The sequence below is a fragment of the Leopardus geoffroyi genome, chromosome C1 (genome assembly GCF_018350155.1).
Source record: "Leopardus geoffroyi isolate Oge1 chromosome C1, O.geoffroyi_Oge1_pat1.0, whole genome shotgun sequence".
Taxonomy (NCBI): Eukaryota; Metazoa; Chordata; class Mammalia; order Carnivora; family Felidae; genus Leopardus; species Leopardus geoffroyi.
In genome coordinates, this window is record NC_059328.1 from 208,572,767 (window position 1) to 208,585,173 (window position 12,407).

The window sequence follows — 12,407 nt, forward strand, 5'->3', positions numbered from 1 at the left end:
TGGTAGGTGGCGAAATAGGACAGTAGATTACTTTTTCCCACACGTACAGGGCTCCATTTAAAACTCTGGTTACCAGGCTAATGGCTATGACATCGCAGCTGAGTCCATATCCAAGCGCAGAACTACACGGCGTGCATCCATGCAGACACTAACTGTGCTTGTATGGATAGAACGGGGCCGAATGTTTAAAGGCAACACAAGGTTGGAAAGTTTCTTTGACTGCAGAACAAACAGAGCCAGGGACACACATGTGCCTACAGAGCCACCCCCACCAACTTCAACCAAATGGCAGCAGAGGGTGGGGAGGGAACAATGAAAGCAGGGCTTGCCAAATGTGGGCAGTGACGCCTTCAGAGAAGCACAGTGTCCCCTGCAGAACCCCAGGGTGAATCTCCTCAGCTGCCATTTCTCTGCTTCTCATGGTCTCAGTTTGAGATCGGGTTCTCCGCCTGGCCCGGGGAAGTTTAAACAATGAGCAGTCGCTTGGAGAAGTAGCACTTCTCCCAAATTAAGGGAGCAAGCTTCTTCTGGTCCTTTCTAACGTACCCAGAGATAATCTCCATGATTCTGTTTCTCCTTTGAATTCTTCCGTCTTCAAGGAAGTCATCTGAAGTCTTGATGATTGTTAGTAACTTTCAGCCCATGGGTAGTGAAATACACTTTCCCCAATTAACAGACTCAGAAAGCATTTGAAGGATATCTTAGGTGATTCCAAAGGTCCTTACTGTTTTGTGATAAATTCATGCAGAGTTTTTTCATTTTATTTTACTTTTTCAGCTGTGCAAAAAGAATCTGTGATTCGACTCTGACCCCACTTCGTCGCCAATGAGCACTCCAGGGCTGTTTGTGGAGACACCATTTCTAGAAATGTTCAGTGGTTCGTTTGTTTGTCCAAACAAAAGCCTTCCCTGCCTATCGCATCAGACCCTGAGGGTGATTCCGCCCCAGTTTCGAAAGCTCCAGACCGTCCAGGCTCTGCTCAAACTCAGAGCTAAAAGAACGACATGGGTCTTTAACTCAGACCCATCGGCACTTTTTGAACAGCATGGGCAGAAATGGGACAAAATATGGTAAGCCATGAGGAACAGATAGATTTAAGGGAATAAAAACCAGAGTCACAAAAGTGGCACAGACGGAGATGTCCCATTGTCTGAGAGTGGCGCAAAAGCAGACTGGTTTTAGGGCAAGCCTTACTAAAAGGCCTTTTTAAAAACAATCCAGTGCCGCTTTGATCTGGAAGAGGAAAACACATTTCACGCTTCATTTCTCTTACTGCTCAGTGAGCTTGCTCCTTACTTTAAATCTCTCTTTGTCCTTGATCCCCATCTCTACATTTTGCTCCACTTACTTCTTCCAATGGCTTGTGCGCTTGGACAATGCCTTGGTTCACCGGGCTTCGTCCACCGAGTCCCCCCTTTTGAATAACTTTTTCCCTGATGAGTCTCTTAATATGCCAGCTTCCTTATCTGGGGGAGAAGCGAGGGGCCATCGTGCATACCAAAACGTCTCCTTAGCAGGAGCACAAAATAATCAACAGAGTATGTGGTGCATACAGAAGTCATTACTTTAATTTCTATGACACAGGTGGGCAGGAAGTATTTTCCTCATTTGACACACGAGGAAGAGGCACGTTCCCTCAGTGTGGCACGCATCACGCCGGGCTCACTTTTCATTGAGGTCAATGGCACTGCAAGGAATCACCACCATGCTGCCCGTCAGGATTCGGAGGCTCAAACAATTCAAGGAGGCCTCCCACAGTCCCAAGTTTTTCAAATGACACGGGTCCAGTACGGAATCCCACGTGTCAGTGCTGTTTCTGTTACAGCACAGCATTTGGGGGGTGAGGGTTCTGGAAGGCAACAGATAGACACTTCTGTTCCCAACACAGAGCTCTTTAATCTGAAGAGATTACAACAAAGTGATTTGCCTTTATTTTTTTCCCCTTTGTGCCCTCCTCAGTGGGACGCCTGGGACCCACACACTCGTATTCTGTTTCTGTAGCATCTGCTGTTATTGGTTTACGCTACAGACTGGGACTCATGCTCTTTGTACTTAATCCTTAAAGCAACCCCAAGAGACTAGTTTGGAGCAAGAGTCCTTTTATTTATAGAATGGACAGAATTGGCTTTCATCCCTGTAGAGATTTATTCCTCTAAAATGATCAGGAAAAAATAGTCAGGAACTGGATAATATTTGCTATACTTGTTAGCATTTTGCAGTTAGCATATATGTGGTTTCACTGGAAATTGCACACATACTCTGGAAACACATAATCTTTGGATAATGAGGAGGGAATAGCATGTAGCTAAAAAGGGTGCGCGTCTTTCATTGTGAGACCCAGGCAAATGTCCTTGTTCGGCCACCAACTCTTATAAAAGTCACAGATGTCAATTTATCTCTTTGGCCTGAGTTTCACCTTTCAAGTGAGGGAGGAATTCTATGATCCCCAATCCCTAATATTTTATTATTCTCTATAATATGTATGGAAAACCCTGAATTTTTAAGAAGAGTACCAAACAGCTTGCAATATTGGACACTGAGCAGAATGTCCTGGAAAGTGATCCCAGACCTGAGTCAACAGAGAGGGGAGGGCAGGCAGGTTCGGTGGGAGAGGTGAGCGGGGCCAGGCTGTTGGAGGGGAGAGAAGGAGAGTGGGGTTAAAGAGGTGGGCAAGTCTGGGCCACAGGGACATTACACAGGTTTGACAAGGGCCACCCTGGGGTTGTCCTTGACTGCATCTCTAGCCTTGGTAGTCTTTTCACTTTTAGTTTTTGCATTTTTGTTTATTTATCTGACTCATTGGCCAGTTCGATAAGGATGACGTTTATGCACTTTAGGAAGATTTTCTAAGGATGGGAGGAAAGGTAAAGTTTTAATGCATCTCAAATCTTTCGTCATATTAATGGATACCCTGGTCTCCCCTGCCCCTCCCTACATGATTTAAAGAAACTAAATGGCATGTTTTGTGTAATTTAGTTTGGTCTTAATCAAAAACACCCATGCAACGCAACAGAGCATACACTGTTGAAGTCGGGCAGAAGTCTTGCACCACTCACCACTCTGGTGTCTCAAGAGACAGACGGCCTAATGGCCACAAGCAATGGTTCGGGGTTCAAATCACAGTTACTCGATGAGTGACCTTCCGCAAGTTCACCAGTTGTTACACCTGCACGGTCCAAGGCAGCAGCCACTGGCCATAGGAGGATACAGAGTGCTTCAAATGTGGTTAGCGTGACCGAGGAAGTGAATTTTTAATGACGGCTAATTTCAATTAATTTTGATTTAACTTGAAGAACGGATACTCTCTCCAGTTATCTGAGCATATCCAACTAGTTTTGAAACCACTGAGATATGTCAATTTGCTCTTTCAACTAGTAAACTTTATGAAATCTATATACCGAACAAGTTCTTAGGATAAATATTGAGCATCCAAATGGACATGTGTTATAAGCAATCAAACGTACTGAATTTGAAGACTTTGGTATAAAAATGTGAGATACCTCATTGACCATTTTATGTTGCTTGTATGTCAAAATAATAATAGTTTGGATTTATTGAGTTGAATAAAATGTACTATTAATGTTGTTGTTTTTTTTTTTTTTTACTTTTTAAAATACAGTTCCTAGGAAATTTTCTATTACATGGCTTGCATTATATTTCAATTGTACAGAGCTATGCTTTAATATCTTCCTCAATGATAAAAAAAATAGTCTTCTAGTCTTGTTGTTGTGACGACAAGAAAAGATAACTGTGCGAAGTTCTCAGGAAAGTGCCTAAAAAATAACTGGATGTACTCTCCAAAGAGCTATTATTTTGTGAACACCATTTCCATTTCTGCTTTCTCTGACACAGGAAGGAGAATTTGAAGACATATCCTGTGGGATATTCTATCTGTTCCCCTGAAGTGCATGAAAGCAAAGAAGGCCATTGATCCCACACAGAGGTACCAATGGCAGGGATGCTGAGAATCTACCAAATAAATCCATATTTTGTTTTTATTTCATGGGTTCCGACTTCGTGAGCGTCGTGACCCATAAGACATGGCTTACGTGCATTGATTCATTCCTCAAACCTTTTACTGAGTATCTATTTCTAGAAGAATCCGGCTCCCATAATTTTGAACTCAGTTCCTTAGCTGTTCTCGCATCTACAAATGTTGAAATAACTTTAAAATGACAAGTAAAATACAGACTATTCTGCATCTTTAAGTTAATAACTTCAATTCTCCCTGCTGAACTCAAAATGCATTCTCTTTCTTTCTCAGTAATACCTGGTCTTCTACTTTTCTTTATTATTGTAGTGGTCTTAAATTCTAATCATTTATTTTAAGCTCTTGAATATTTTTCTTTGTTCCTTATCATTTTTTAAAGCTTACTTATTTACGTATTTATGTATTTATTTATTTTTGAGAGAGATTCAAGAGTGCAAACAGGGGAGGCAGAGAGAGAGAGAGAGAGAGAGAGAGAGGGAGACACAGAATCTGAAGCAGGCTCTGGGCTCTGAGCTGTCAGCACAGAGCCCAACGTGGGGCTTGAACCCAAAAATCATGAGATCATGACCTGAGCCGAAGTCAGATGCTCAACCGACTGAGTCACCCAGGTGCCCCTAAAGCTTATTTATTTATTTTGAGAGAGAGAGACACAGTGCGAGTGGGAAAGGGACAAAGAGAGAGGGAGAGAAAGAATCCCAAGCAGGCTCTGTGCTGTCAGCGTGGAGCCCGACAGGGGGCTCCATCCCACGTAGAGTGAGATTATGACCTGAGCCGAAACCAAGAGTCAGACACTTAACCGACTGAGCCCCCCCAGGCTCCCTGTCCCTTATCATTTTGAAATGTGCCATAATTTGGAGAATTGGAAAGATGCAATATTCCTTTATAAATGAAGAAAGGGAAACAAGAAAAAACCAAAAGTTAAATTTCGGAAGAGTCACAACTGGTGGATAACACAGAAAAGAGTATCCAACGCACACAAATGTTCTTTGAACCATCTATTTATGTGAACAGTCTATTCGGTAAGTATTGCAGCACTCCAGGAAATAAACACACCTTGAATTTCCATTTTCCCACATTCTATGAAGCACAAATTAAGTTTCCTTCTGCTAGTTTAATGTCTTTTTCCTAAAATAACTCCTTACAAGTTTATTAAATTTGTGAACTTTTCTTTGTTTCAAGACAATAAAAGAAATCATAATAGCTAGAACTTAGTTCTTACCGGGTTCTTAGAAGTATCATGGGTCCCTTAGTTTAAGAATACCTTTATTTTAAGAAGAGTCCTATGAGATACTAGGATACACAGAGTAATAGCCCCCCAAGGTTGTCCATGTGCAAAGTCTGGGAACCTACGAGTGTGTTATTTACACGGCAAGAGGGAAGTAAGGCTGTGGACCGAATTAAGGTTGCTGATCTGCTGACCTTGAGATCAAGAGAGGATCCTAGATTGTCCAGGTAGGATCTTTTGGAAGTGAAAGAGGGAGGTAGGAGAGTCCGGGGTGGGAATCAGAGAGATGTCTGAAGACAGCATACTGCTGTTGGCTTTGAAGATGGAAGAGGGCCAACAAAACAAAACAAAACAAAACAAAACAAAACAAAACAAAACACACACACACATACAAAAGGCAAAAAGCAAAACAAAATTAAACAAAAAATAAACCAAAAACCCCAACAGATCTTCCTCTAGAGGCTCTTTTAGAAAGGCACGCAACCCTGCCAGTTTTAGCCCTACGAGACCCATTTTGGATTTCTGACTTCCAGAACTGTAAGATAACAAACGTATGTTGTCTTGAGCTACTAAGTGTGCCGTCACCTGTTTCAGCAAGCATAGGAAACTGACAGAGAGAGGTACCCTCTTTATTCCCGTTCTATGGAAAGCCAAGGCATAGAGAATTTAAATAACTGATCCAGAGATCACACAGCAAGCAAATGCACTCTGGCTCTCAACCCCTGGCAACACAGTAAAAGTCAGGATTGCACGTGGCATCCTCTCTCTCTTCTTAGCATCTCTGTGCTCTCCAGGTCCCCAATCCATTGCTACCTCCTTATGGGAAGCCCTCCCCAACTGGCTTGTGGAGGCTGGATGCTCAAAGGATACAGTTGTAAGGTGGAAGGGAACTCTTTGCTTGAAGCACTTCTTATGATTACAACTTTACATTTGTCCAGTCCTTTCTGTCTCCACCAGCAAACTTTAAGCTCCAGAGTGCAGGAGCCAGAAACTGTATGCTGCTGTTTCTGACTATTAGATGCAGGGGACGGTTGGCCCTCAGCTGTCTACTGAATTTCTGATGTGTAGGCCATGTAACGATGACAGATTTACATAAGCATATGGAATTTGTAGGTTTTAAGCAGTGAACTACATTCCAGTGGGATAAAGTAGATTAGTGGAAATGAATTTCAAAATCCTAAACTTTAGCCCCTACGTAAATCAGCTCCATGGAAATGAAATCTGAGGGAACGAAACAACAATCCAGAAGAAATTTGTTGAAGGATGGGAAAAAATCGTATTCCTGTTCAGTGTGCCAAAAGATGCATGTTGTCCTCAACTGTATTCCTCAGTTTTCACAAGATTTCATTATATCGAAGCCTGGTACTTGGGGATAAGCTTTAAATACACTCTTCTGGAAAGCAAAGAAACAAACAAAAACAAAAACAAGTATAACCAGGCTTTTTTTTTTTTATATTTGATTATCTTTAAAAGTTAAGGGGCTTTTTATTACTACTGATTTGTTGACTCTATGTTTTTCTAGTCATATAACGATGTTTTCTTCCTTGGTAGTCTAGTCTTTTAATCTTCAAACTATGGCCTCTCCCAAAACACTCACATCTACTAAAAGTATGAAGTTCTCTATATTCTGACATATATTTATATCAATCTGTACCTGTATATAGTTGAATTTGCTAATTGGTTTTGGAGAAAAGTTTCTGCATATCCCACCACACCTGATTTTTGGCTTTTCTTTATCGTTGTTGGTGGCTTTACCCTTTAAACATTACTTTTTAGATTCCGTCCAATTTTTCTTTGTTCTTTATTACTTCTAAATCTTTATCATTTGGAGAACTAGAAAGATGCACAATCATTTGGACAAGCTGGTAACAGATGTAATCTGAATTTAGTAAGCCTTTGCCTTAAAGATTCTTGTTGCTAATTACTAAGTCTCTGGTCACATTCAATTAATTCTTATACCCATGGAGAAGCCATTCAATTCATTTGTTCATCTTCTACGCCTTTGGAATTCAGCTCAAAACCAGCTCACTAGGAAAAATAACTGTTGAAGATCCTCTGTGCTTACACCATCCGTGGCAGACCATTTAAAATCACCCTCCATTACAGAAGCTTCCTTTCCCCGGGAAATCTTACATTAGTATATTCAAGATTCAACCTCACTAAAATGAAATAAGAACATTAATTCAGGATTTAGGATGTCTAGAAGTTGTTTCTTCCTCCTGCATCCATTCAAAAAGATGAAACTGGAAAATCATGTTAAAATCCCTTTGGTAATAAAGTTTTATTAAACTAGAATATTTATTATAGAATAAGAAGACAGATCATTTTATTTCCTTGGAAATAGTTCCCTCAGTATATCCCTCTCTGTTCCCGATTTTAATCGTAGGACCCTCGTTGAGGTCTCTCTTCTGGCCACACCCACCCACTCTCTCCTGGCCACTGTACCACTCTTTTGGGGAAGATATGGAACACATACAGTAAAGCCCTGATTTAAAAAAAAAAAAAATTTTTTTTTTTTTACATTTATTTAGTTTTGAGAGACAGAGAGAGACAGAGCACAAGTGGGGGAGGGACAGAGAGAGGAGACACAGAATGCAAAGCAAGCTCCAGGCCCCAAGCTGTCAGCACAGAGCCCTATGCAGGGCTCGAACTCGCAAACGGTGAGATCATGACCTGAGCCGAAGTCGGACGCTTAACCCACTGAGCCACCCCGGTGCCTCCACCGATGCTCACGTGACAGGCTTGAGGCCGACACAGGGCTTCTGACTCCAAATCTCGAATTCACCACCTATTCCCAGCAGTTTTCAGGCATTCAGGTGAACAAAAAGCACCCAGGAAAAACCCTAGTTCCTTTGTATGTATGTTAGGCAGACGCGCAAATACAAAGCAGAGGTCAAAGGTACAAACCAGCAGAGTTTCCCTTTGGGTTGAGCCCACATCATTCACCAGAGCGTACTGGTCCGGTAGAGGGCCAAGACTGTAAATACTTCAGGCTCTGTGGCCCATTGATGGTCTCTGTTGCACAGTCTTCTCTCTTTTATGTTTTGTTTTATAAAATTTTAAAATTGTGAAAAGCATTCTTAGTTCACAGGCCGTACAAAAACAGACCAAGGGCAGGATCTGACCCGTGCACCCTAGCACCGAGCCTGGTGTGCTAGAGTTTCTAGAGTGCCAAAGTGGGACTGGTAATACAGGCCTCCTGGAAGTAACTTACGTACCCTGGCTCTCAAATGTTCACCTGTAAGCATATGTCCTTGACTCACAGAAGAGATTTCACTTCCCTAACTTACCACAAGTTTAGGCTATTGCCATTTTCTCCTGTTATACAGCCGGAGAGAGAGGCCGGCAGCCTGCCTGGCACTTGCTTCTTGACTTCCTCTTGGGTCATCTCTACCCTCCTATATATATGAAGGGATAGTTACTCTTCGGCCGGGGGGGCAGGGAGGGGAGGAGGGGAGTGGGGGTGGAGAGGGCACAGGCTTTAAAATGGAGGCCCACTTCTAAATAACATGAGAAATTATAAACATTCCCCAGAAAGCAGCAGATAGACATAAATTAAATTAGGTAGTATCTGAGACCTTTTAATGAAATATGTTATAAAGGAAGTTGAAAATAATAATTGACAACAAGATTTCTGTTAATTCTCCCATCAGAACAAAAACTTTAGTGAGAGAAATTAGAGCTCTGAAAGAATTTCATTCCCCCCCCCCCCCGTTAAACTTGACTGCATTTTATTTTTTTAAACATGTGCTTATTTTTGAGGGAGGGAGAGAGACAGAATGAGAGCGGGGGAGGGGCAGAGAGAGAGGGAGACACAGGATCTGAAGGAGGCTCCAGGCTCCGAGCTGTCAGCACAGAGCCCGACGTGGGGCTTGAACTCACAAACTGCGAGATCATGACCTGAGCTGAAGTCGGACGCCTAACCGACTGAGCCACCCAGGCGCCCCAGCTTGCCTGCATTTTAATAGACCGTTGTCTATTAAACAGTTGTAAATGCCAAGGACCCACAATGGTTTATTTTGATGTTTACCAAGGCTTTCCACTGTGGACTACGCAGCCAAACTACAGTCGATGCCAGCCCAAAGCTTATCTAGGCATGAATTCAGAGCCTGGACTTCAGGAATAAGATTCTTTGGTATAATGAAGTCTTGAGGGCCAAAGCCTCCTGAAGAATATCAACATTCACCACCTTGTATTTATCGTAGTAGCTTTCTCCATCCTTAACTTACACCATTTCAATGAAAAGTTAAGTGGGCAACTTTATCAATGGGGCTTTTCATATCAGCCAATTACGTAAAAACTTCAAAGGGTCGACAATACTTATGTTCAGTTTTTAGGCTTTTATGAAGGGAATTGAGCTGGGCACCCCTGGGGCATGAAGAGGTTCTTATCTATATGGGGTTCCCCCATCTGCCAGTGAGATAAGAAAAATATATGAAAGTACAGTAAATAAGTACGAGTTCAATACAGAAAACAAGAAAAAGAGATCATTTATTCACTTGTCAACCATTTCATTGGTATCCACACTGTGTCTGGCATTATTATCTATTCTGGAGATGGTTCCTCAGAACTCAGACTTGTATATCCCATTTCCAATTTGAAATCTCCATGTATAGATAGACCTAACAGACATTTCTTTTTTTTTTTTTTAATTTTTTTTTCAACGTTTATTTATTTTTTTTGGGACAGAGAGAGACAGAGCACGAACGGGGGAGGGGCAGAGAGAGAAGGAGACACAGAATCGGAAACAGGCTCCAGGCTCTGAGCCATCAGCCCAGAGCCTGACGCGGGGCTCGAACTCACGGACCGCGAGATCGTGACCTGGCTGAAGTCGGACGCTTAACCGACTGCGCCACCCAGACGCCCCGAGACATTTCAAACTTAACATGTCTTACGGTGAACTTCGATTGTCACCCCAGATCTTCTCCTATAGTCTTCCCCACCTGAATGACAACTCATTCGTTAAGGCTAAACGAAACAAACAAACCAGGACCGAGACCAAATTACCGCACGTTCACACTCATCCCTGAGTCCTCTCCTTCTCTCACACTTCAGGTCGAACTTGAAAGCAAGCCCTATTGGCCTTACTCTGAAATCCATCCGAATCCATCCACTTCTCGCAACCTCGACAACTACCATTCAGCTCTGTTGCTGGGGCCACTGCAAAGCTGGACGATTAGTGGTGTCCCTGCTTCCGCTCTGGCCCCACTGCAGCCGTGGATCCTGCTCCTCACCTGTGCCAGGGCCTCCGGGTTAGTGGGCTTATCGTTAAAAGAGCACTTTCTGTCCCCCAGGCACTGATCTAAGCTCTTTGCAAGTATTACTGAATTCTCACAATAACTTCACACGGTAGGTGCCATTACTGTCTGTGTTTTATTAGTGAAAAAATGAAGGCCCAGGGAGGACAAGTCATTTGTCATGGTCATACAGCTGACACAGAGACAGGACTCAAACCCTGACATTTTGGCTCCACAGCTCAGGCTCTTGACTTTCTGTGCCTGCTCCCTCCAATGCCTTCCTTACTCTTGGGAAAAGCGTTCTCTCCGTCTTCATGATGGCCTTTGTGATCTGTCCCCCATTACCTCCATGACCTCACCTGCTACTACTTTCCCTTTGACTTGCTTGGCCACAATGGCCTCCTCACTCTTTCTCAAACGCCCTTGGCCTTTCCCCATATTACAGACTTTCACCCTGGCTGGTTCTTCCACCTGAGACACTTCCCCACAGAGAAGTGGCATGATTCATTCCCTCACCTCCTCTGGGTCTTTCCCCAAATGTCACTTTTTTCCGGTACTGAACATGCCCCTTATTGAACATCTTTCTAATATATCTAGACACGATTCTAAGCACTTACCATATGTTTTACTTTATCAAACCCTCACAACAGCTCTGCATTGATGACACTATTATCCTCATCTTACAGGTGAGAAAAAGAGGCATAGAAATGTTAAACAGTGTGGGGAAGGTCACATAGCTGTTAAGTGATAAATCAAGATTTCAACCCAGGGGCTCTGGCACCAGAGTTTGTGATTTCTCTCTCTCTCTCTCTCTCTCTCTCTCTCTCTCTCTCTCTCTCTCTCTCTCCTTTCTCCCCACGCCTCACACACACACACACACACACACACACACACACACACACAGTATCAATATACAAATTTGGTGACTAAAAGGTGATGGAAAAGTGAGAGAGAGAAAAAAAAATCAGTTTGTTCAGAAGCTTAGAGCCAGAGTGAGAAAATGATTAGCCCATCAGGATAAAGAAGGACGTGAGGTACAGAGGTGTAGATGATCAGTTTCCAGAGCTGTGTGTTTCTGGGTGTCATCCATGGGGCTCTTCCATCCGAAGCACCTGGAGGTGTTGACTAAAAGTACAGATTCCCAGGCTGTACCCCACACCTTCTTATTATAGAGTCTTTGGGTCCAGGCGCCCAAGGATTGACCCACACACAATTCCTAGGTGACTTTAAAACACATTAAAGCTTTTGAGCTACTATCTTGAAAGATACGGAATCGTTTCATTGACTTAAATTTGTACACTAAACATCACAACGCTCATATGGCATTTCCATAACGACAAGACTTGGAAAATACACTATCAACGTAAAACTTGGCAACTTAGGACGGGGATCTTTGATGAGTTTGTTCATAGGTGGATTCCAAATGCCTGGAACAGCGGCTGGCCCATGGTGGGCCACCAATCAATTGCTGTTGAATGCACGAATGTGGAGTGGCCCATAGGAAACTCTCAGGATGCACAGTGATTCTGTCTGTGCATATTTTACCCGGAGTGGTCCAAGATTTCCATCAGTCTTCTCATAAAACTCAGTTTTATCATCATCTCCTCTAGAGGTTAGGAACAGAGTGGAAATTATACTGGCTTTTGTAATCCTTGATCTAAATGTGACTTCAGGCTCTGGAATGTGGCAGCTGTGTGATATGAACAAGATATGCAATCGTTCTGAAGCCCTGTTTCCTTCACCAGTAAATTCAACATCACTCTATTTAATGTCCATAATGATATCATATAAAGTAATAGAAACCTTGAAACAATAAGGCACTGTTATTGATTTTTCTTTTGCAAATTTCCACCTGCTAAATTTTATAGTATAAGTGGTAAATTTGGGGGTGGGGAGGCTGTTAAATGATAGAGACGGCGTGAGCAGAACACATAACTATAGAATGCTAACATCA

The 12,407-nt window shown here is 42.7% G+C and overlaps 1 protein-coding gene and 1 long non-coding RNA gene across 7 annotated transcripts in view; one reads left to right on the forward strand and one right to left on the reverse strand.

Annotated features, from left to right (window-relative positions):
* The window catches only part of LOC123599555, a 28,270-nt gene extending 24,069 nt beyond the window's left edge, over nt 1-4,201 (forward strand). The window contains exon 3 of the long non-coding RNA XR_006713193.1: nt 3,853-4,201. This is a non-coding gene — a long non-coding RNA (uncharacterized LOC123599555). The remainder of the gene's footprint in view (nt 1-3,852) is intronic.
* The window catches only part of DOCK10 (dedicator of cytokinesis 10), a 272,646-nt gene that overhangs the window by 197,046 nt on the left and 63,193 nt on the right, over nt 1-12,407 (reverse strand). The window lies entirely within an intron of this gene.